The sequence below is a fragment of the Schistocerca serialis genome, chromosome 2, assembly GCF_023864345.2.
Source record: "Schistocerca serialis cubense isolate TAMUIC-IGC-003099 chromosome 2, iqSchSeri2.2, whole genome shotgun sequence".
Lineage (NCBI taxonomy): Eukaryota > Metazoa > Arthropoda > Insecta > Orthoptera > Acrididae > Schistocerca > Schistocerca serialis.
The window spans coordinates 1,158,313,348-1,158,340,033 of record NC_064639.1 but is presented as its reverse complement, the minus strand read 5'-3'; the positions used below and the strand labels follow the sequence as shown (position 1 = coordinate 1,158,340,033).

Sequence of the window (26,686 nt, the reverse complement as noted above, 5' to 3'; positions counted from 1 at the left end):
CAACGCTTTTTCTTCGGCCTTCTCGGTTGAAAAAATGCGTAATTTGTTGTAGGACTTCGTACTCTTCAAAGTGACGTCTGTAACAGAGAGTTTCTTTTCTCTAAATTTCGCTGGAATTTAGACCATGCCATACAAATACGGTTCTAGTGCTTTAGATGCTGAGCCATTTCGGTAGGTTACTTTAGTACTACTGGTAGTATTGTTGGTAAATAGTCCTTCCCTCCTTCGATGTAAGAATCAACTACACCCATCACAATCGAGAAGACAAAACGTTTAACGTCTGATCCGTATGGAGATTCGGTTTAGTGTGTTTCACGTACTTGAAGTACTCACTGAGGTAAAAGGTTAGTCGTCTGACAGAGAGAACACTGACCATCTCTAATGTGACCTAACATGCTGCTAGTGAGAAGAAATATGAAGTGGTGGGCGCTGATTCGCAAATTTTTGTGTATTACGGAAGCCAAGTGTAACTTAGTATAACACAGTTCGTGTCAACACATAGTAAAACACTGCAGAACATCGAAGCACACAGTGAGTGCTTGAATTTTAGGACGCAACTGTGCTTCACCAAGAGAACTGCCACAACTCACACTTCGCTGAAAGAGTTTTGTAGTATTACAGCACGTTTAAAACCACACACGTCTTGCATACATAGTTTACAACAGTTGCATCACACTTCACGGCAAATCGTGCGATAGGTTCCTCTGTTTTTCCTTCAGCTCCACACTTGTTCCGTGATCGAAGATATAGCAACTAGTTTCAAAGCTATTGCGCTGATATACGCTGTGAATTGCTGGGTAATCCCTTGATGCAGGTTCCAGATACGTGTCTCAATACGATTTAGCAGCTGTTTGTAAGCCCACTGGTATTCATATATGATAATATCTAATATACTCTGACGAATAAAATGCAGAATGAACACACATGGGCGAATAAAGACAAACACATTTAGCAGTAGTTAAAGTGGGAATGTAGCAAACAATTTAGGATACTAGAAATAACGCAGTAAGGTAGACAATAAATAATCGTAAAATATTAATTACATAGGCTTAGCACTTTCTGACAACTCACTGCCACCATGGCAAATGTCACCAAAAAAATCGTATGTCCTTTCTCTCCTCCTCCTCCTCCTCCTCTTTCTATCCCGGCTCCTCCGTTTCCTCTCTTTCAATGTAGTTGGCTCGACAAGAGAACGTGTAGGGGTTCTCTATTGCGGAGTTCGAGTCCAACAACGTACGGTGAACGGTGTACTCAGAAACTCTTGTGCCCATACCAGAGCTGTACTCTGCTGTCAGGTCTGCTTTACATAGTGGATGAGCTCCTGACCCCCACCCTGCGTGTTGGGGGCTGGAAGACCAGCCCTTTGTCGCCTTTTCGTGGGTTTACTGCGCTTCAGTCACTTTCGACAGATGCTCGCGCCAGTAGCTCGTGAACAGTCGATCATCTTCGGACTTTCCGAGATTTCCATACGCCGAGCCATAACAAACTGCCCTCTGTCAAGTCACTTGCGTCAATGCGTTTTCCCGTTTGCGACACGTATCGTCATCAAAGTGAATCCGCGTTTATCTCTCCTCCACTTATATACTTTTCTTACCATGTCAGTGTTCGTAAATTTTTGACACATCGGTGTACGTAGATGCAGACCACAGCTTCTTTAACCCTGGGTTACCAGAGATCCCGCCCCTCGTACGAGGACTATTTGGAAAGTAAGGTCCGATGGGCCGTAAATGGAAACCGCGTTGAAAATCAAAACCGTTTTATTTGCTACAGTTTGCTACACCTTCCAGCTATTTCTGTTTACAGTCGAACTCCGACTTAGACGTGTGTCGTAACTTTGTACCGACTTTCTGATACTCTCGTCATAGAAGGCAGCCAATTGTACTTTCCGCCACTTCTCTACGCTGGTCTGCAGTCCACTGTCTCCGTCAAAATGTTCTCTTCATAGCCAGCACTTCATGCAAGCAGAGATGAGCGTCTGAGGGAGCCAAATCGGGACTGTACGGCGGGTGATCAATCACTTCCCATCGAAAACGCTGCAGGGATGTCCTTATTGCCCCTGCAGTGTGCAGGCGAGAATTTTCACGAAGAAGGAAACGCATGACAGGAAAGTTGTGTGGGGTTGCATGAAATCAGGCGAAACCTCGCAGCGGACACCCGTACTTGGTGGGAGACGCTATTGTTGTAGGCACCTTTACGTGCTCAATGTGTGTTCAGAACTGAAAAGAGCGGCGTGACGCAATCGACACACATATTAGGGACCACGTCCAACATACCTGTGCAAAGCTTCATCGGATTTTCACTGCTGCGTAACGTAACCTATCAGACCTTACTTTCTGAACAGTTCTTCCACTGGCGTCTGACGTGGTCAGTATCGGAAGACGCCAGAGAGAACATCACTAATGTATGCTAAGTCCGTATCGACATAGGATTCATAGAGCGCTACACCTTTGGATGATAGAAATTAATCTGTACAGCACTTTTCTGGTCAACGCTGACAATATTTTGTCACTTAACGTAATCAATACTCAGCAGTGCAACGAAGATTATACTACACAACATAGTGCCCATGGGCGCCTGAAGATGGCGGCATGTTACAGAAAGCAGTACATTGTAATGCTTCGAACTGTTTACTACACAACGTAGTTTACTACAATATGAGCATCGGAGTAAAGCGGCCTGTCATCGTACCACGTCGTCTCAAAGCCCTTTCGGTAATAGAATTGGCTTAGTACGAAACGTGTATAGTTTCTGTTTCTGTTTCTTTCTCTAAAGGCACACCGCCCTCGTGATGGTATCGCACAGTGCAACTCAGTTTCCTCGGACTGGCAATGCTGCTGCGCCGGGGTATTTCGCAGGAACAAGCGGCATTTGGGAGAATAAAGAAATAACTGGAGGTCGCGAAGCCGCCTGGGCGCGTGGCGGGCGTGGCCGTTTCGCAAAGTGTGTGGGCGTGTCCGCGGCCCGGCCGCGTGTCCATCCCCTCAATGGCCTTTTGTTCGGCCGGCTGGCCGGGCCGTGCCTCGTGACGCAAGCAGCCGGGGGCCGCGGGCGGCGGGGGAGGCGGGCGTGACCGCCGCGGGCGCAGCGGCCTACCCGTGGGAAAGTGACGCAACGGGCACACCGCCGGCTCGACAAGTGCCGTACGTCATGCTAAAGTAATGCCCGCGTGTATTTACGTGGCCGATTATGCACAGGGCATCACAACCACTGCGCGGCCTGCAGTGGTCGCGGGTCACCGAGCACCGTGCAGCCCCGAGCACTGAGCACTGAGCACTCGCAACAGGATACGACGTCCGGTCCGTCTCGTGAGGGGGATCTGCAGGGACGAAGCAGTAGCTCAAGGACAGTTCAAGGAAGGGATTATTTATCTTTATAATCTCTCCTTCGAGATATGCCACAATTTTTTTTAAGGGAGGGGGGAATGAACCACCACAAATTAAGACTGAATAACAGGGGTTTTTACCAACATGTTTTTAAATTCTTTTTATCTAAATGACGAATCGGAACTGCTTAATTTTACACAATCCCACAGATGATCATATACGGTCAGTTTTTTATCATTGTTTTGGTATCTACAATGTCCCTTGCATATGCCATAAGGGCCAGTCCTATCTTCATACATCGTCCATATCTTGCCATCTTTTTAAAGTTCTTCTGGTCTTTCTTCTGCCTGTTGATCTGCATTATTGTTTTTTTCTTCTTTTTTGCTTCTCTTTCATCGTCTATTCTTCGTTGCCACTTTCACGTTTCCTCCTAATTATCATTTGTGGCGAATATTTTCAAATCTTTCTACAGGGTGAGTATGGTTTCGCGTGATGTCACCGAAACTCCGAGAACGGACGACGAGAAATGTTACGAAATAGTGCGTTACTAACGCTGTTTGTTTTGCGTCTCTGTAATATACCTACAATGGCTCCGGATTCATTTATACGTCGAAAGTGCCAAACGACTGGTACTACCATACGAAGCAATGAAGAAAGCTATATGGAATTTTAATTCGAGGTGTATTCGTGAATGTACAATAAACACTATTCCAAATGCCATTTTTTTCATTGTGTTGTACCTTTGGATGACTTTTGTATAACCATTTTGTATTGGCTAATGAATGTACTGGTTCAGGAGCACGCGCGCTCACACACACACACACACACATACACATGCCTGATTGAAGTCTCTGCATGATCTTCGTAAAAGTTCAAACCACATATATGCCCGCAATTACATTCACGCAGCCAAGGTGAAGCATGCTATTAGAGCGATTTATGTTCCACGCACGACTGCCTGATGTAACTTACGTTCAGAGAAAGCGAGATTTTGGTTACATTATGTTTGGAGGTCATTAAGGTTTAGAAGACAATAGGTACGTCCTTGCTCGTACCTTTCTCTTTCTGTGTCCAGCAGTTTTATTTGGACTGCTGGCCCGGGTAAAACTCGACACATTCTTTCCTTTTCAAGTAGCAGTTACTCAGCTACACTTCACTGTTTTTAATTTGCTTATTTATGGTTTTTCTTTCTTTCGAGTAGTTTCATGGATGCATACTCGAGTGCTCTTTCTTGTAATCAGCCGAGCGAGCTGGCATGACGACGACCCACAGTCGCAGCCTGTGGGCAGTGATGTCGCCAGGTTATGGCTCATCAATGTGGATGAATCTGACAAAGGGCTCTCGAGAACGGGGTTGCGACCGTGAAACTAGACGCAAAGAAAGAAAGAAATTAAGGACACATAATAAAAACAATAAATCGTAGCAGTGGGAGTGTATTTTCCAGAAAAACACTGCGTAAAATGGTGAAGAAGATTATGAAAAATTGGATGGAATACGAAGGAAACGGATGTGAAGAAAAGGGATACATTTTGGCGTTTGGTGTTTGTTATTTGGGCGCCCCTTCATCGCCTTGGTGGAATAGAAAAGATATTTGTGAACCCCTCGAACCGGACTCATATCCGGCTTTTCACTCACTAGGCAACTTTGCTCCATCATTAGCCTCTCGTGCAGTGACAGGCTGGAGTCACGTGGTATAGAGGTATTCACCGCGTTTGAAGGGTTAACTTGTTCACAGCAGTTTATCACAGCCCGCCAGGCGCAGGGCAGCGACCCCCACACCGCCCTGGCTAGCGCGGTGGCTCTGTCACATAACGCTGTCGAGTCGCGCTCCATCCCTACGAGAGAGAGACGGATACGCAGGAATACTGAAAATTACTGCGGCGTACAGCATGTATTGTGAAAACACGTGGTGTAAAAAGCTCTCAGGTTGTTCTCTCGACTACCATTAGTAAAATTTTACAGAAATTAACTATCGAATTTTGATTATCACACTCTTCACTGTGTGTCTTCAGTTTATGTTGTAATAATCCATTACATCATTGCAACGTAAATCACAGCTGCACTGCGTCCGCATAATTTAACATACTTAAGCAAGGAGGAAAATTTCAGCGCCCCGTATACCACGTGTTTTTCACTACATACAGCAGTTTCTGATAATACTCAAAACATAACACCTCCATTTAAGTATAATTGTAATCCATGACCTACTAGATCCAGAAAGAACAATGCTCGTCTAAAGTTCGATGATCCATAAAAGAAAATAACAGAGTTAAGAGAACTCCTCCTTGGTCGCCGTACATAAGCGGCGTCTGTAAAGCTGCTGGAAACTAGCAGCGAAAGTTTCTTCTGCAATCGATCGACACATTGACGTCAAAAGTATGTTTGCAGAAATGTGATACAGACGACAGTTGAAACCATTAGCGTCACATCTCCCGCTCACACGAGTCAGTGACTGCTGCCAGTAGCTCCCGTGTATGTTGCCTTTCGCTTGGCAGTCAATTTCTGGCATAAGTCGCTCGATAACCCCAACTGTGGTGAATGTTGGAATTAATTAGGTGATCGCTAATCACCAGTTCTTCCTACATTCACCACGAGGTCGGCGCTTTGTCATACGCTGCAATTTTATATCGATAAAACTTTTGAGCGTCAGGCAGAAAGCACTGCTTCCTTTTGCATTCCGAAAGCGTTTAAAGTAGAAAAATGTTCTCTACCGACAGGCTGTGAACAGAACTTTAAGAAAGCAAACAAGGCCACAATGTCAGAGTTTTATAAAACGGTAGGCGGCGCCAGATCGTGCAAGATAATGAAATTTCGATGTTAGTGAAAGAACATTGGTTGGTTGTTTTGAGGAAGGAGACCAGACAGCGTGGTCATCGGTCTCATCGGATTAGGGAAGGATGGCGAAGGAAGTCGGCCGTGCCCTTTCAGAGGAACCATCCCGGCATTTGCCTGGAGTGATTTAGGGAAATCACGGAAAACCTAAATCAGGATGGCCGCACGCGGGATTGAACCGTCGTCCTCCCGAATGCGAGTCCAGTGTCTAACCACTGCGCACCTCGCTCTGTGTGTGAAAGAAGACACAAGAAGACAGCACGCACTAGATGAAGTTTCTGCACAGACAGCAGTTACGAAATAAAACAACGAACAGGGCGATTCAGCTACCACTGCCTACGGTGTTTATGCGACCCACAACACCTTCGAAAACAATGCACGAGGTGTCCAAATTCTCGCGCTCTTTACACGCAAGCCATTTCTTCTACAGATGACCTTTTTATAGGAAATTCAATATAGTTAAATTGTGCGCTGGGATACATTTCAGCTGGAGGTCACTGTTTTCGGGTTGTTAAAGAATAACGCGTTTGCAGGTTGTTTTTGTATCTTTTTCTCGAATAATTCGGAAGTACGTATACCAGTACAAAATTTAATTACATTACATTTCCTGCAAAATTTCTTGTTTGTTTTTTCTTTAGGACTAATAGTTTGTGCATAGCGAGGGAGGTTGTATGAAAATCTCGCTCGTGGTATTTGAAGGCGTTGCGGGTTGCATAAAACCCATACTCTCCAGTACGAGAACGCGGCAGCAGCGGCCCCTGTGTGAAGAGGACATAAGCACCGCGACCGACTGGTGACGCCCCAGTTAAATAGCAGCGTCAACGCTAGATACTTCACTTGTACTCTATGTTGCACACGCTCGGAATAGTCTGTACTGAAGAAGATTGCTTATTTTGTATGTCGCCCTCTACTTGCGGCACATCTGTGTAATTGCAAAAGTTAAGTATTGTAATTACCTTTTTGTAATAAAACTTGTTAATACGATATGTTTGAATGTTGTCTAGCCATCCGACTAAGCAGGCCTCCTAGACACCACAGTCTGGCTTAAGCCGTGCTTGGATAGCTGAATGGTATGGCGACTCCTTGCGATGAGCGGGAAATCTGGGTTCAAGTCCCGGTCTGGCATAAATATTCATTGTCGTCATTTCATTATACAGCTGATGGTTGTCCATGTTCGTAACTGCGAACACGTTCAATGTGTGACAAGGTGAGTGTCCTGCTGTAGCGGCCTCTGGCTGCAGCCTTGCTTTTCTCTTCCCCCCTCTCCCCTCTCTGTCCGCCCCCACTCGCACTGGCAGCACCAGGCACGACTGCGGTCGTAGCGTTCGCGGTAGTGGATTGCTGTCTCACGAGGCCTCTCCTACACTAACTCAAATACGTCACTTCCCCCCCCCCCCTCCCTCCCGCCGAGCACTGCAGCGTCACGTACGAAAGATAACTTTCCCACAATTACTCACCATTGCCGTTAGTAATGATTACTAATAAAATAATAATGAAACAGTGCACATAAGAACACTATTAGTGTTTCAACCTTAGCACGAAATGTAAACAAACAGCTACATACTGATGTGACCTGACGACTGCGGTCTGATGTCGACAACCTGTCCAGTACACAGAACTCACTCTATAGATATTCTCTGAGAGTCTTCACCGACACAACACTTACGAAAAGCTGTCCGCTCAGTAGTTTGATAGGGCACAGGCCGGCCCTGTCACGCTTCAGGAGCCCCCAGATCGCCGGCTGCGAGAGAAACTGGAGCTCGCGACTTCCTTCTCTAGAGCTGTGTTTACACCGCCCGAAACACTACTTAGCGATTCGTCACAGCCGGCGAGATCACTGCGGAGCAGACTGTATCAGCTTTTCCGTTACGTAATGCGTGCACTTCTTGCGGCAATTTGTTTAGCGGCGGCTTTCCGAGGAAGTGGCTGGCCGCGCCGCGCGCCCGAGGCTGAGTTCCAGCTGCTCGTAGCTGCGGGCTGCCGCAGCCGCAGCCGCAGCGGCTGCCGCCGAAGCCGAGACCCGATCACCAGACCGCAGAGTTGCCGCAATGCGGCGACTGTACTCACTTTGTTGAGACGAAGTCTTCTGGGAACACTAGCAAGAGTTGAGACCATCTGGCAGATTACAACTGTGGGAGCTACTTCCGCAAGTTTGGCAGGACTACTGCGAAGTTTGGAAGGTAGAAGACGAGGTACTGGCGCAAGTACAGCTGTGATGGAGGGTTACAGGTCGCGCTTAGGTAGCTCAGTTGGTGGAGCACTTGCCCACAAAGGCAGAGGTCCCGCGTTCGAGTACCGCTCCTGCACACAGTTTTAATCTGCCAGGAAAATTCATCCTGGAAACTAGCAAGAGTTACCTCGAAACATAGTACGAAATACAGACGATCAATCAGAAAATTCAGCCTCTAAATGGATTGGATCAATCCAGTCACTCTGCAAAAGTCAACATGTTTCATGGACTTACATCTTTTTCTAATATACTCGAAAAGTTATGTACTGAACAGTAGCAACATAGCACATAACAGTTTTGATTCCAGAAGGGTTGCAACACTGAGAATGCTCGCACGCAAAATACTACTAACGTTAAATAACCGTATTTTTTGTGATCTTTCCAAAGCCTTTGATTGCACGGTTCACGACAATCTCTTTGAAAAACTTAAGTTTAAAGACATTGTGGCTTTAAGAACAACTGGTTTGAATCACACTTACCAAAAAATGCAAAAAGTTGTGCTGAATAATTCAAAAAATGCTGGAACGAGAGAAAATGTTGGGGGTTGGACAGAATATATGTCAATGACCTTCCACCTATCATTCATCAAGCAGAAGTGGTACTTTTTGCAGACGATACATGCAACAATAAATCCCATTAGAGAGGAAACAACAGAAGAAATTGTTAACGGAAATACACTTTTCCTAAGTATTCAGAACATAGACTATATTCTGTGATACCAACAATTCATGCTGCTCATCAATAGGAGCAGAACACTACAGAATTTTTGGCGTACATATTGATAAAAATTTTAACTAGTAGACACAAATATATTACTGAGACACTCAAAACATAAATTTCAGCGGCTTCTGCTCTTTGTATAAATGCTAACCTAGGAAACAAACGAATCAGTCAGCTAACAGCTTTTGCTTAGTTCCACTCAATAATGTCTCATGCGATAATTTTCTGGGAGTAACTAATAACTTAAGAGAAAGAATTGACTGAACAAAAGCGAGTACTAAGAACAATATATCGAGTGCAACCATAGTCATCATGGAACTCCCTCTTCGAGGAGTTAGGCATTTTAAACTGCACCTTCACAATACTTGTATTCGCAAATCAAATTCATCGTTAATAATCCATCAAAATTCGAAAAGAATAGTGACGGCCGTACCTATAATACTAGACAAAAGAAATTACCTTCACAAAAATCATTTAATATAACAGGTTTTTGAAACGATCTAGAAAGTATAAAATAGTTTCTCCTAGCCTCATACAGATTCATAGCCCCATATAGACAGTTCTGAAAACATGTGTTTTTGAGTTTCTAATAGCTATGGTAATACTTGTAAACTTGACTAACGTCGTTAAAGAAGATGCAATAATCGTGAACAACATTGAAAAAGACGTTACACTTCAAGAATTAGGTACGAATGGAGCGTAAATATCATTTTTGACAGTGCTGTGATAATGCAATTAAAAATGTAAAATTTAACATAGTAAATAAATATTCGGATATATTTTCTGAATAATATAGTATAAGGTCTCTGGTGTCTCGTTACAAAATAATAAGGTAATTACAAAAAATTACAAAAATAATGAGGAAATTACAAAATAATAAGGTAATTACTATTTATTCAGTTTATTACCCCATTAGCATTGTTCCTGTGAACATAACTTCACATTAATAAAAAAAGCCTCTAATAATCGATCGAAAGTGCATACAATGCAAACCGCAGAGTTCTGTAAAAACAGGTGAAACACGGACTCTGTCGTGTGGTTGGCGTCGACGCGGGAGCAACTCAGCATGGAAACCCACGAAGGGAAACGAAAATCTCGGGAAGAAGGTACAAGTTATGTGGAGCAAGGGTGAAGCTAACATTAAACATGGCGAAATAGTCCATGACATAGTCAAGGCCGCTGCTCGATTTGGCACATTTAAAAACAACTGATTACCGACACCACATCTGAAAATTATGTTAAAGAGAGGAAGAAGGCAACAACTGTAAGACGAATATCAGTCATCGATACGCAGTAAAGGAAAATATTACGGGAAAAATAAAAAAATAAAAAATACTCTGAACACCCGGGTCCCACACAATTAAGACGAACAAAAAGTTTATAAGTTCCATCATTCGCTTCAGATTTAATGATATATCGTTCCGCAGCCACCTTCACCGAATACACGTTCGGGATAATTATGGGGAATGCGATTGAGTAACAGTACGATGGATCAGTCACATTTTTTTTTTCGAATGTTAACTGTGTGCAAATCCGAGATGAATAGCGAAATAGTTTTCAGGTTTCATAACAAAAGCTTTTCTTAAGTGATACTGATAATTTGCAAACAGAAATTCCTATTCCATTTTCTCTTTGATCAAAGGTTTAGCCACTAACGTCAAGCGTTTTTGTTTACAGGAAAGATCTTCGGAAAGCGTCTGTAGCAGTCGGGAGCGGAAAGTCGGGACCAGCAGCTGCGGGAAAGACTTCTGGTTCGTGTTGACAGGACACAGCAAACACGCAAAAGTTAAAGTATGCCACATTCGTTGGACGACATAACCCAGTAGTTCTGCCAGATAAACATGGAGGCAGTTCACTACTGAAACGTTTTGTGCACCACATGATCAACTCGTTTTGTTCAGTCGAAGCAGCTCCAGCATTTCTAAGACCCAGGAAAAAATTCTACAGTAGATATGATAATGAAATTGCACTATGTGCCAGAGCACCTCAAAGATTTTATTTCATAATCGTAAGTATACAGCTACATGTGGATCATTTGTGTTACGAAGAATATCGGATCTGTATTAGTTTCCTGTCAAGTTCTTCGTAACATGTCCTCGGTCACTGTTGCAATCGCATCAGTGGTACGACATCTTAACATAGGAACATCGTTCACTCTGGTTGCCTACACGCAGTCCTCCATGAGTCCGTACAAGCAGAAATCCAGCTGGGTAACGCTAGCGGAACGTGGTACCTAGGCAGTGGGTCACGCGCGTCCCATCCAGCGACTGGGAAATTTCGTACCCAGCAACTTGCGATCACCCTTTGACCAACGCGACGGAGCTACATCTTGTTCAGACATGAGGTTGCGTAGCAGTCTGATACCTGAGGCTATAAAAACTGTTTCAAACTGTCCATATACAGTGACCCAGTCACTGTTTTCTGCCAACAGTCCAACAGTACTGCCGCGCATTAACCCACACCAGACGTTAAGTTTAGGGCTGTCACGAACATGTTCATTAATAGCGTCCGGATGTTGCGAGCCACAAATCCGAACATTATGGCGATATACCGTTCCTGGTACATGAAAGGTTGCCTCACTTGACAATAAACATATCCACAGGAAGCTGGCTTTCATATGAATACGCTGCGGCATATCCGTTGCAAATTCTCGTGGCCACGGTTTGTCGTTCGGCATCGGACGTTGCAGAATTTGCACTTTTTAAGCATACAAATAAAGACGCTGGTGTACTTCAGCAGACGATGTGACGTTGCTCGGGATGCATTAGGTTGCCTAGATGCCTGTCAAACTGAGTTACGTTGGGTTCTGAGAAACGCTCCACCAATGACCTCCACTGCCTCTTCCCAAACACCACGACGTGTCCTATGAGAATGTTTCATAACACTTCCAGTTGCCAGAAAGTTACCGTACTATTCGTTAATTGTTTCCACGCCAGTGTAACATACCCACACAACCTATGATAATTTCCTTGCACAATAATCGGCGATTTTGTTTCTGCAAATCACAATACGGCTTCCACACGCTGCTCTGGAGTCGCCATTTTTACTCCATGCGATCTTGCTGCACTCTGGCTGCATTGGGAACGCCTGAAGGGTGCATATACATTCTTTGAGATGCTGTAGTATATGGCTCATTTTCATTATCATAGCTACTGTCTTTTTTTCTCCTGGGCCTTTGAAATGTGGGAGGTTTTACGAATTACTTTCACATTTTCTGAGTTGTCGTTTGTGAGCTACTGAAAGGCAGAGATACTTGGAAACTGGAAATTTGTGGTAAGTTCCTATATGGGACCAAACTGCTGAGGTCATCGGTGCCAGCGATAGTTGATTTGCATGATAAATAGTATGTTGACTTTTTGATTTCTTTCAATATTATTTGTAGGTAGATTGATTTTCTGCGTACATCGAAATGTCACCCTGTGTAATGGATGACAGAGGTACTGAGCCGCAGATCAGACGGTGCTAGGGGGACGTACGGCGGACAGTACGATTACCAAAGTATCGCAGCGATTCGCTAAGAGCCAAGTGAATTGAATGGTTATACCATTCTTTTGGTTATACCGATTTTAATCACGTAGTTTGTCGAGAGACCTACTGATACCTTTATTTCTGTTTCACAAAGCAGTGTTCGATTTTCTAATTTGCACGCATGTTATTCACGGTTCGTCCACATTAATTGTGGATGCACGTATTTCAGGAGCTATAATTACTGTACTCTGTACAGCGGAGGCAATTTCCCCGACCCAACGTTCTGCGACTGAACTCTGACAGGTATGCTCAGCGAGCGCGCAGCACTTGGCCGAGCCACGGTAGTTACGGGTAATTCAGTGTCCGGCGTAATCACGACCATTCATCGACTTCTCTTGGGAAAACATGACGGCAGCGGGCAAGAAGGCCGTCCGATTAACGCGGGTCGCCGGCGTTTTCGCCGGTATTCTTCGGTGTGCCGTCAGGTACCCCCAGAGCGAGCAGCCACGTGCAGGGAAGGAAAGGGAAGGCAAGGCAAGGCAAGGCAAGCGGAGCGGGCGGCAATTTTCGCGTGCTTTATTACGCCGCGCGCAGCCATGTAACGGGAGGCGATCGCCGGCAGCCAGGAATGCGTTGCTCTCCATACAATGGGGGCGGCCGGCCGCTTACAAGCCCTGCTATATAGTAGCAGCCGGCGCGCGCCTCACCACCCATTATCCGGGCGAGACGTGACCGCACCTGATCCCCCCAATACGTCACCTCTCCGCTGGCCGCAGACTTTAATGGCGCGCTTTCGTTCCAGCAGGTACGGCTGCACCGGGTTGGATTCCTTAGCCGTGGCCTCGGAGCAAACTCAGGTTTGTTATTATTGAGAGGTAAAGGACTAATAACAGAAGAAGGCGGGAGCGTGGTCAGGCGTTCGGTGCCGTGTCCTCCAGCGACGTGTATACCAGCGTAAACAAAGCACTCCGTCTTCAGGCCACGAGTGGCCTACCGGGACCATCCGGCCGCCGTGTCATCCTCAGAGGAGGATGCGGATAGGAGGGGCGTGGGGTCAGCACACCGCTCTCCCGGTCATACGGTATGATGGTGTTCTTGACCGAAGCCGCTACTATTCGGTCGAGTAGCTCCTCAGCTGGTATGACGAGGCTGAGTGGACCCCATACCAGGATAAATGGCTCTTGATATGTCTGGTGGACATGTGTTGCCTCCGAGCACAGTGCCGTTTCGATATCAGGACAAATTTCCTGATGGCAAAGTTGTCATATCACTCTAAGACACAGAAAGCTACTTCGCGTCAGTGACGTTCCAGTACACTCGTTAACGTAACACAGGAGAGAGGAATTCGTTAATACTGTGACTATAGTTCACAGTGTATAGTTATAGTGAATGGTTCGAATGGCTCTAAGCACTATGGGACTTAACTTCTGAGGTCATCAGTCCCCTAGAACTTAGAACTACTCAAACCTAAATAACCTAAGGAGATCACACACATCCATGCCCGAGGCAGGATTCGAACCTGCGACCGTAGCCGCCGCGTGGTTCCGGACTGAAGCGCCTAGAACCGCTCGGCCACAGCGGTCGGCAGTTACAGTGAGTACTTATAGTTTATTATGTAGGTATGGTGTCCGTTCTTTCAGACATGCATGCCCGAAACAACAGACACCATACCTGTCCTCGTATATGCGATTTGACGACAAATCGGTCTTTCGGTCAGATGCACAATAATGTTCACCTCCCGCGGGGATACGGGAGGCCGAAGAGGAATAATGGACAGGGGGCACAAAACTGCAGGGTGCAGCACACGGAGATTTCATTCAGACCGTAGACGTGCTCAAACAGGAAAAGCGATTAAGGCGGCCGCTCGCGTACAGTGGCATGTGTGGGTTCGAGTCCCGTTACGGGACAAATTTTCATCTGTCGCCGTAGAGTTATTTCAATGCCCCCGAGCCGTGGCGCTCGTTACTGGCGCGCCAGTCTCTTGGATGTCCATTATCGATCCTTCGATGTTTCTTATCTTTGATTGCCTTGTTGTTTTCCGCATTCGCAGGGCGAGTGGCAGTTAACGTTTTCTCGGGTTACCTGCTGAGACGCCGCGAGGTACGAGGTGGAAGCAACCACGTATATGTGGAGTTGGTTGTACGCGGTCTGCCGGTTCAGCATGGAGGATATGTGTTGGCTGCCTGCCTGTCTGCTCTCCTGATTTTGCTCGCCGTGTCTTGCGACCACCTAGCTTGGGTTGCTGCTTGGTGTATCCTACACCAGTCATACCGGACGTCCAGCAGAAGTTAAGCAGCCTCGTGTTTCTTTTAAAGAAAAGGGGCTAATGTATAAGACTTCTTGTAACCAATTTTGGTGGCCTCTTAAGTCGGCCTTAGCATTTACACTGCCTATGGGTAGAGCTTTATAATCTTTTGGGGGTTTTATTTGAATTTTCTCTTTGGGGTTCCTTCCTTGTGCTTGGTTAAATGTTTATTTTTATAGCGGGAAGTGACTCCTGGTTAAAACTCGGAGAAGGTGTTTGATGTTACTGCCGCCTCCGGCATTCGTCTTTTCAGTTAAGTGTTGTCATCCCTTCGAGCGACTTGGTGTCACTCCTCGTTAATTAATGCTGGTTTATGTGTACTTAATTTTGAATTGGCCATTTGAATTAATATTTTGGAGCGCAGTATAGCTCTAAGGCAACCTCACTGTATACCACCTTGTGCCCCCGTCTAGTACCTTAACTTTCAGTGGCACGAGTTAGCTACACTAGCGGTTTCACTGATGTGCTCCCTTCAAAATCTTGTCTTGTATAAGTTTGCCCCATGTGTGTCTGGGAACACAGAGATGAGCTTTAGTGGAATCTTCATTTTGGATTGGCTTCCACTGAAGAGTCTGAGTGGAGCGTAGTGTGTTCGATTTGTTATTCATTTAATTACTGTAAGTTTGTTTATTGAGTGGGGAGCAAGACATTTAAAGACTGTTGGTATTAACTCCCCTAGTTGCGGGGTGTTGCTAATTCGTTCCAAATGGCCTACTACTTATTCAATGGCAAGGCTGTTGATTAGTTGGTTGCTATGAATACAAATTCACGCAATTAATTTGTTACCGAAATTGGTTAAGTGTCTGTGTCGTGATTCAATCACTAGCTACGTGTTTGAGCTAAATTGATATAAACCTTACATTGCCTCCTTAAAATTTATTGCCAGCAGAAACCCTTAAGACGACTAAGTTTTGTCACTGCTTATGTTAATCTTTACTGGGAGCAATATGTCATGTAGTTAAATTTTGTCTTAAAATGTGTATTTCTCTGATGTAATAAGCGAGTGATAAAAGAAAAAAGCAAAAGGGGCCTGGTCCTTCCCATTGCGTCCGGTTTGTAACACATATCAGCCCCATTGCTGCCAAATTCTGAAATTTCTTTCGCCAAGTTATAATTTAATTTGTCTCGAATGCCTGAGTATAGATTACGAGTGCTGTTCCAGGAATACTTTGTATCTGAAATGAAGCGCACGGACGTCCAGGCGCGTTACCGCGCCGCCTCCGTGATTCGCAGAGGCGCATCGGCGCCGGATCTAATCCAGCTGGAGGGTGCCGGGCAGCCTGGGTGCGATTTTTAGGCGGTTTCCCACTGGGCGAATACGCACCTCAGTTACACGATTCGCATTCATTTAGAAAGTTTTCACATTCTCTCAGGGAACGGGTGGCCGGTTGGTGATATTGGCGGGAGGGGGAAGAGGGTCGATGGGGGATGAGGTGGTAGGGGAAAGGGTTGGTGGGGTCAGAGTGTGGTCGGGGAGAAAGGTGCCGAAGTGAGGGGAGCAGTGGGGAGGGGGTGGAGGGGAGGTGGAGTGTGTTCCACTAAAAGCATTGTCAAATCCAGTAAATGACATGCCGACCCTATGAAGATACAAGATAAACGCCAGAGTCGCTGAGAACCCTAGGAAACCTGGGCTCGATGGTGTGCAGACCTTACCAATTAGTAACTGCGTCCACACTCGCCGTGCCAATGCTTCGCCTCTGAAACCTTTACTGTGGGCACTAGACGGAGATTTTACTACAGCTGTGAGGTGGCTGAAGGTGTAACTCTCCTTAAGGGTGACTGCTGACAGCTTTTCAGCTGCTAGGTACAACTGGAAACGAACTAGGGACACCTGAAAGTGAAGAAGAAGAAGAAGAAGAAGAAGAAGCAAATGTTCTTCTAAGCAGAAATGTAAGTTCGCTACACAACGTAGCCCTTCGTTAATCAGCAGAGATTATTCAATAACAGGCACAGTTAACGCAATTTTCCTTAATGCGCTTTCCTTGGCATGGTGCACTTAGCCACTGAAGAGTTTGTGCTGCTCATAAAAAGCTGGACTCGATCAGCTAAGGCTTGGTAGGTATCTAGATGGTCTATTGTGCTTGTAATTTACTCACCTGCTGCGTGTTCCTTGTCTCTTACATCCCTTCGAGATCAGTGAGTGTCTCTCTCGTGGGAGGCACTAGTGGTCCAAAGTTTACACGTCACTTTTACGTAATAAAGCCATTTCTTAACTGACAGTGCACTTTTACCACAACAGCATACGATCAGTTCAGAAAGTGAAATATTTTAGAAATATTAACAGAATCTTCCGTCGGTTCTTGGTAGAACATTATAATAAATAAAAAGCACCAGCTTGCTTTTGTTCTACAATATTGTAGAACAAAAGCGACTGGTGCTTTTCATTTATTATATTCTAGAAACACTGCGAACTGTCATCGGGAAGCTTATAATCAAGTCGTCTGGAGGAGTGACATTGTAGGCCAGTGCTCAATTGCACATTCCTTAAGTCAGGTTACCACACTTGATGTACTCCACGATCAATATTATGCTGATGAAATATCACGGTTATACCCCGCAACCTCACTCAAGGTATTTAATTATCTTTGTTACAAATTCATGTGTTAATTCGGCTATACCTTACTGATTAGCTGTAATAACTACGAGTAGAGCATAAGAGACAGCAAAGATTGAACTTCCACCGACTGAGTCCCCCACGAGGCATTCTATCATGCTCCATTGTAGTCAGCGGTCTGGGTTCGAGTACGTCCGACACTAGGGTTTACTTGTCACATATAGTCAACACAGCGTATACTCCGCGAAGAGTACAATAGTTTCATCTGAATTCACAGGACGCCTCAGACACCGACACTCACGGTGCACCTGTTGTTCTCTTTGTATTTCTTGTGTGTGACGGGACAGCACGTCTCCGTCTAACACGACTGCAAGTGTACTTGCGTGTGGATACGGGAGAGAGTTACAAAGCCACGCTCCTCGTCGCACTGGACGCCATCAGAGCGAACCCAAGCGCAAATTCGACTACGTTATTCAACTTCAAGCCCATATAATTTTGGTTACGTTATGTCGAAGAAATTATGCAATCTGTTTGTAGACTGTAACCTCCCACTAACTAACGCGTAGACATTGTGACTCGAGATGATGAGTCCATCTCGTCATCTCGTAAACATTTCACGATTGCTGAATACGGTTCTCCAGCTCGACCACACCTCATAATTCTCTTTTATATGCACCCTTTAGCCATTGGAGTTTGCTGTCTGATATAAGAACTATGATTACCGACGATATTATTGTGAGGCCAGAGCTAACTTCTACTTGGCAACCAACGGTATGAGCTCTGGAGGAGAAACTGGGACGCGGATACGTGTACAATAGCTCTGCTTCGCTCGCACTTCGGTACCGTGCGAGTGCATGAAGCATTCTTGACGCTGATTGCCGAGCGCTATAGAGGCTGCAATTCACCGACGTTACGGTGTATGCAGCCGACAGCTGCACAGCCTTCGGTCAACGGGCGCCTTGCGGTCAGACTGTAAGTGCCGGCCGGCTGTCATAATGTTAGCGGCAGTGACCGGCCGTGCTGCGCGTGACACGGACGAGGCAACTCGTTCTCCTTGCACCGATGCCATACTCGCAGTCTCGCCATGTCTTACTGCAGTCACGAACACGCAGGTAAAACGCCACCTGTCTCCGTAGTCCATACGTAACAGGGACATTACAGTTCTGCGTGTCAACGGTGCAACCCTGAGGAAAACGTGACTGCTGAGATCCCAGATTGATCGGCTAATCGGCTACAATTTTCTTCTTCTAGTTATCCACGTCACAAAAATCACTAGTGAGATTAACGAAGACACATCTTGAATTCTGTATTGTTTGTAGTGTTTTTCTCCTGGAGTAGCTCCCTTGGAACACCATTCTGACTTTAGTTCTGTAACAGCTTTATCATTCTGTCAGTATTTTCGTCAATCGTCAGTTCGAAGATCGTTTTGAACACCACCGTACTTTACTAGGCACGGTCTTGTTAAAGGTGGTAGGCCAGACTGCCTTTAACTGACATACCGAGCCAGTTATGTGGGGTTGAAAATTTGTTTGGGTACCTGGCTACAGCTGTGAGACATTTATAGAAAATAATTTTATTTGCCATCAGCTGTATAAATTATATTTATTCTTGACCGGTTTAGGTTGTTTCAACCATCATCGATTGGAAGAAAAATTATCAAAAATGGTTCAAATGGCTCTGAACACTGTGGGACTTAACTTCTGAGGTCATCAGTCCCCTAGAACTTAGAAATACTTAAACCTAACTAACCTAAGGACATCACACGCAGACATGCCCGAGACAGGATTCGAACCTGCGAGCGTAGTGGTCGCACGGTTCCAGACTGTAGCTCCTAGAACCGCACGGCCAGAAGAAAAATTATAACATCCTTTAGTTTTAAAATGGATGTTTGTCATATTGGACACTTTCATATGCCAAAAGTAACAATCACACAACGTGGAATCCAACGTAACAAGATTTTCACAACACTTGCACAATATGTTGCACTCTGGCGCTATACACCTTCTCGTCGACGTCTCTGGTGCTGATATTGAACAAACTGTGTAAGCGGCCTGTTAATAATAAATTGAACATTATGCTTTTCTCACTTGTTTGACATTTTCTGCCAACATCACGTCCCTAATCCATTACGTACGGAAACATTTTCATATGTTTTTGTTGCATTCACAGCGCTATATTTGAAGCTGGTGGCCAAAACTGGAACTAATTTTTTTCCAGTTCAAATCAGTTCCGCATTAGTGCGTGTGTACAAAGCTTCACTGCCCAGGGTGGTTACAGCCCACACTAGACCCCTGTGAGTAGCCACACTTCAATTACAACCACACGTTACATAACCCTAATATCAGTGAATTGTTTCATAGAAGGTTATATTCTGACAATTAGGGAACGATGGGGCGCTCATGAAACAAACGGACCCACGTGATCAGACAACAGGCCCCTTCGTCCTTCACCGGCGAGGGACGAAGACTTACCACGAAGTATCGTTCAGGTCATTCTAACAAGAAGTCGGGAACGATAGGTCTCTATAGTGTGTTGCTAAGGGTAAAGGTCAGTAGCAGTGTCTGTACGTGAACATATCTGTACATCGAAAGCGGACAGTACTTCTGCTACCACTATCTGTTCCGCCCTCCCTGTTTTCATTCGCCAACAGCGCATGGAAAGGCTGGCTGCCAGTAGACCTTCTTATTCCCTGTAATTGCTCGGATTTTCTTGTTGTGGTTATTTTGCGAGACGTATTTGGGAGGAACGTTGGATCCTGCCTACAACGTGGTAAGTGTCCCAGACTGATGTGCAGTATTCGAGACTCGGTCGGACGAGTGTTACGTAAGCCTCTCCCTTCGTCGATGAGTTATATTTTCTTAAGATTCTTCCCATCTATTTGAGCCAGGCATTTGCTTTTTCTACAGTTTTTCTATGTTGCCATTCTGCTTTAGGTCGCTCCAGTTGGTTACTCCTAAATATTTTACAGTAGTTATCGTTTCTAGCAAGCTGTCGCGAATAGCGTAATAGTACATTAGTGGTTTTCTTCGACCATTTATGGGCAATATGTTACACTTACAGTACTTAAATTTCAGATTCAACTGCCAACAGTTGTACCAGTCATCAATCCTCTACGGTCCTTCTGCAGATCGCTGCAGCCTTCTGGCCTTGGTACTTTCTTATAGAGGACTGCACTATCAGGGAACAGCCTCACGGACCTAGCGACGTTATGCGCTACATCATTTATAGTCTGTGTAACGGGTAGAATTGCAGATATTTTTATACGTCCACGCTTAAAATGTACACGCATTACAATTTTGGTTGTTTTTTCTCTGCGTCTAAGAGTCTTCCCACAAACACCTCATAAAGATTGGACGTCCGCGACTGTGCAGAGAACGTGGGGTTCGAAGACTTGTCTGCTCTGTAAAGTAGGACAGATGGTGGCAGATCTGTGGCACCAGTGCCGAAAGAGCACAATGCAGGTGCACACGCAAGTTTTTCGGAGCATACCGTCCATTTTACTTTGTTGAACATGGAGCTCCGAACTAGATCACTCCTACATGTTCACGTGTTGACCCGACGACACCGTCAATTACGACTGCAGTGAGCACGGGACCACTGGAATTCGATCGTCGATCAACGGAAACGTGTCGGCTTTTCGGGTGAATCACATTTTTGCTACACTAGGTCGATGAGGTGAACGCCGGCTCGAAACGTGCAGCGCGCCACGGACGCAGGCTGGCGGGGGCAGTATTATGCTACGGGAGACATTCTCCTGCGCTTACATGGGGCCTGTGGTAGTAATCGAAGACACGCTGACAGCTGCATCTCTTCGTGCTTGATGTTTTCTGGGACGGCGATGTCATCTTTCAGCAGTATAATTTTCCGTGTCTCGGAGCCAGAACCGTGCTATTTGAGGAGCATTACAGTGAGCTTACGTCGATGTATCGACGACGAAATTAGCCTGATGTAAGTCCTACGGAAGCCATCTGGGTCACTACTGGGAGCCATCACCGCGTACACAAGTCAGCGGCCCGTTATTTACGCGAATTACATGACCTGTGCGTTTGCCCCCTACCTCCACAAACCAACAAACAGTCGAATCCCTGTTGTGCAGAATCAGGGGTGTATTTCGTCCGAAACACGGACAAACAAGCTACTAAGCAGGTCAACCTCAGTGTATATATGTATATAGAAAATGACAGCGGTCCTATTACCCTTGCTGGAGCACTGCTGACGCTACTCTTGTCTCTGATGAACACTCTCCGTCGAGGACAACATACTGGTTTCTATTACTTCAGAAACCTTCGAGCCACCCGCATATCTGGGAACCTATTCCGTATACTGGTACCTTCATTAACAGTTTTCAGTGTGTGTGTGTGTGTGTGTGTGTTGCGCCGACTACGGCAGACCTAGGCTGGGCCGGTGAGGAGCTGGGTGCCGCGGTCTCCCGGACCGGACTGGACGCCCACCTGCTGCAGGCAGCTGACCGGAACGCCGGCCGGGCCGCTATTAACGGACAGCCGTCACACTCGGCCGGGATGCGTGCTGCACCCCTGGCCTGACGGCTCGGGTGTCATCGCCCACCGTCTGCCGAATGCTCTCAGGAGTAAAGCGCACGGTGGGAGAAAATGAACCGCACTACCACAATTGCTTTACCGCTGCTCGGAAACAGAGCAAACACATAATCCAACTGATCATTTCCCACGGCACTCTCTGTGTAAGTTAATAACATTCCCGCACTAACCATCGTGCCTGTCTAATAACCAGGACACCTGCTGCACTGAGTTCCGGACGAGTGCTTGCCGGCTACTGGCGTCGCCAGCCAAATGGGGCACCAAAGACTCGACTCGATCCCGTATCCTTCTCATCCTCTACATATCCCTCCCTTGGCTCGAGTAGCAAGTTTGCCTAAGCTTCATGATCCGTATCGTGTAATTAGGGTTACTGACTCGGCTGCAGGTAGAATGCAGCCGTGGCACTAGAAGAGGGAGGGTCGCAAGTCCATCGTTCCAGTCACGTTTTATCGCCGGTACTCATCTCGTAGCAGGCTGACTGGACCCGGGGGCGTCCTGGGGGGGGGGGGGGGGGGGGGACTGCAACGAGGAAAAGATCCCGGGTTGAACTGAGAATCTTCAGATCCAGAGCTCAGTGTTCTGTCCGTTACATAAAGGGAGCCGTGGAAAACATAAATCGCAAAGGTTCGCCGGAAGTCCAATGAGTTAACCACTTCGAAGCCACACACGGTTGGTTTCGGAGCTCAATGACCACAAGCAATATAACTGAAACCATACCGTAAAGTATGTATGTAGGTGAACAGATTTACGTTTTGGTAAATGGCCATGAATAAACGTAAGAGAAATCGCTGTCTGCTTGCATGGTGATTAACAATAAATTATGCAAATGCTCCGATGCGTCTAGGGCAGTTGCTGTATCGGCCACACTAGCATGTATCTGACGGGTTCCAGCAGTTACTCAAGTCAAGTGAGTCCTGCCTCACTCGTAAACTAATGTTTAACCACCATATCGTGCCGAGCTAAAAGTCGATAAAAAGCATCTTGAAGTTAACGTCATATTCTTTCGTCGTAATGCTGGTGGCGACTCCACAAGCCTTGAAAGAACACTCCTCTGTGCGCCATTCCGCACCCCCACCCCTCCGCCACCGTAGTCAAACGAGGCCGAAGCATCGGAGGAGATTCCGGAAATGGTGTGCTCCATACGACAATGACCTCTCGATCAGTGTGTGCATCGAACCACTCTCACATTGTTCAGGAGGAGCACAGAGGTAGTGCATTATTCTGCTGAAGATAAAGATCTCTAACAGAATTCTGTAAGCGAACAAAGATGTGCAGATGATCCGCGGGAAGACTGCTAGTGTATTCACCATACCTAAAGCAACGAGAAAATGAACGACAAATGTTTTACGCGCTCCGCGTAGCTCACTGCACTCGCCAAACGGACGCCGTAGGACGACGCTCTGGGTTGCAACATCACGCGCTCACTGCGCATCGCCACACCATCCGCCTTCTTACTCACACAACCATAAAAATACATGGGAAGCAGTCTAAGCCACTCAAGACGGGTCTCACACACCAAACCGTTCTGACTGAATAATGGAATCAGTAAGTCAACGGGTGGTGTCATCGAGGTTTCACCTAATCCACACAGTCCCGGCAATTCCTGTTATCACTGAGCGAGTTGGCGCACTGGTTAGTACATTGGACTGGCATTCGCGAGGACGACGGCTCAAACCCGCGTCCGGCCATCTAGTTTTAGGTTTTCCGTGATTTCCTTAAATCGCCCCTGGCAAATGCGTGGATAGTTTCTTCGAAAGGGCACAGCCCGTTTCCTTCCCCATCCTTGTCACAATCCGAGCTTGTGCTCCGACACTAATGACCTCGATGTCGACGGGGCGTTAAACCCAATCTCCCTTCCTTTCCTTCCAGTTCCTGTTATCGGATACGGGTAGAATAACGTTAATGTTTTTTTGACAGTCTCGTGGGGTCTTATTATGGTGTACCTAGCGTTCGAAGAGAGACAGCGCTTCTGGGATGCCTGGCTGCTGCTGCACGGGAAGCGGAGCCCTGCGTGGCGCGGCTTCGGCGACCCAGCGAAACGGCCGAGGGGGTGGCGGGGGGCGAAGACCGCGGCGTGGAATCGTTAAGTGCGGCGGCCGGCGCGCCGGTAATTACTCGAGACGGAAGGTCCGCATTAAAAATCCGCACCGCTAATTACGTCATAACTTACACAGCAGCGCGGTGGCCCACCGGCGAATTGCCTCGCCGGGAAATTCCGGAAAATTGCCGCGGGAAGCTGGGGCCGCAGGACCACGCCGCGCCGCGCCTCGCTTCCCAGCCCGCGGCAGCGCCGCTTTCCGCTTTCCAATTCATTTGCATTTCGTCTGCCGCGGCCGGAAGCGGCGGCCAACGAGGTGGTCGTAGTGTGGGCGAGCTATACTCTACCGGCGTAGTACTTTTATGGCGTCTGTCCTATAGTGTTTCCTGTATCAGACCTTAAAACTCCTGATGTCTACACGCCTGTCAGCCGAATTAAAATTATTTTAGACTGAAAGCACCTTCAGTTCGTGGAACTTTTTTTTCAGTAAGGGACACACTGAAGTTAACTAAAGCTGCATGGTAAAATAAATAAATTAGTAAATTTAATACCAGTATGTAAACAGTTATAATAACATTTAAATTATTATTTAGCAACTATGTGCGGCACCCCATCTCGATTTTGCACATTACTCTGTTTTTGTGAAATTGCTCACTGTAAGTTAATAACTATCAAAACATGTGTAGTAGACTGTACACTACCGAGTTTTAGTATTTATGGTGCTACTGCTCTGTTGATGCCACTCTAACACCATTACTCCGTGGATCTTCTTTATGATACGTGTGATAAATTTTTGCTTGCAGTCGCTTTTTGAGACGCTGTCACCGTTTCGGGCTACATAATGTCGAAGAGCAAATATTTTTCTTTATGTTACGGATCGCAACCCGATTCTTAGCAAAGAAGGGAAAGCAGAAAGTTGGAAGGAGTATGTAGAGGGTCTATACAAGGGCAGTGTACTTAAGGACAATATTATGGAAATGGAAGAGGCTGTAGATGAAGATGAAATGGGAGATATGATACTGCGTGAAGAGGTTGACAGAGCACTGAAAGACCTGAGTCGAAACAAGGCCCTGGGAGTAGACAACATTCCATTAGAACTACTGATAGCCTTGGGAGAGCCAGTCCTGACAAAACTCTACCATCTGGTGAGCAAGATGTATGAGACAGGCGAAGTACCATCAGAATTCAAGAAAAATATAATAATTCCAATCCCAAAGAAAGCAGGTGTTGACAGATGTGAAAATTACCGAACTATCAGTTTAATAAGTCACGGCTGCAAAATACTAACGCGAATTCTTTACAGACGAATGAAAAAAACTAGTAGAAGCCGACCTCGGGGAAGTTTGGATTCCGTAGAAATATTGGAACACGTGAGGCAATACCGACCCTACGACTTATCTTGGAAGCTAGATTAAGGAAAGGCCAACCTACGTTTCTAGCATTTGTAGACTTAGAGAAAGCTTTTGGCAAGGCTGACTGGAATACTCTCTTTCAAACTCTGAAGGTGGCAGGGGTAAAATACACGGAGCGAAAGGCTATTTACAATTTTTACAGAAACCAAATGGCAGTTATAAGAGTTGAGGAGCAGTGATTACCAAGGCAGTGAGACAGGGTTGTAGCCTCTCCCCGATGTTATTCAATCTGTGTATTGAGCAAGCATTGAAGGAAACAAAAGAAAAATTCGGAGTAGGTATTAAAATAAATGGAGAAGAAATAAAAACTTTGAGGTTACCCGATGACATTGTAATTCTGTCAGAGACAGCAAAGGACTTGGAAGAGCAGTTGAACGGAATGGATAGCGTCTTGAAAGGAGGATATAAGACGAACATCAACAAAAGCAAAACGAGGATAATGGAATGTTGTAGAATTAAGTGGGGAGATGCTGAGGGTATTAGATAAGGAAATGAGACACTTAAAGTAGTAAAGGAGTTTTGCTGTTTGGGGAGCAAAATAACTGATGATAGTCGAAGTAGAAGTCATTTCTGAAAGTATTTGTATGGAGTGTAGCCATGTATGGAAGTGAAACATGGACGATAAATAGTTTCGACAAGAAGAGAATAGAAGCTTTCGAAATGTGGTGCTACAGAAGAATGCTGTAGATTAGATGGGTAGATCACATAACTAATGAGGAAGTATTGAATAGGATTGGGGAGAAGCGAAGTTTGTGGCACAACTTGACCAGAAGAAGGGATCGGTTGGTAGGACATGTTCTGAGGCATCAAGGGATCACCAATTTATTATTGGACGGCAGCGTGGCGGGTAAAAATCGTAGAGGGAGACCAAGAGATGAATACACTAAGCAGATGCAGAAGGATGTAGGCTGCAGTAGGTACTGGGAGATGAAGAAGCTTGGACAGGATAGAGTAGCATGGAGAGCTGCATCAAACCAGTCTCAGGACTGAAGACCACAACAACAACAACAACAACGTAACAAGTGCACTGAAATTTTTGTGTTATAAAATTTTAAAGGCATTTTATATTTATGTCGATTTTCACGAATTATGCGCCGATTACAATGTAAATATGCCAGTTATACATGTAATATACTGTACTTTGCTTCACAATTTTTACTTTCAGTATTTATTCAACAAAATTGCATTTCACTACAGCGGCCACTGGAACTAAAAATAGTATAAAGGAGAATATGGGATGTCAGTTGT

The 26,686-nt window shown here is 45.8% G+C and overlaps 1 protein-coding gene across 1 annotated transcript in view; it reads right to left on the bottom strand.

Moving 5' to 3' along the window:
* LOC126456684 (uncharacterized) overlaps positions 1 to 26,686 on the bottom strand; it is an 856,126-nt gene that overhangs the window by 413,082 nt on the left and 416,358 nt on the right. The gene's annotated exons all lie outside the window — the stretch shown is intronic.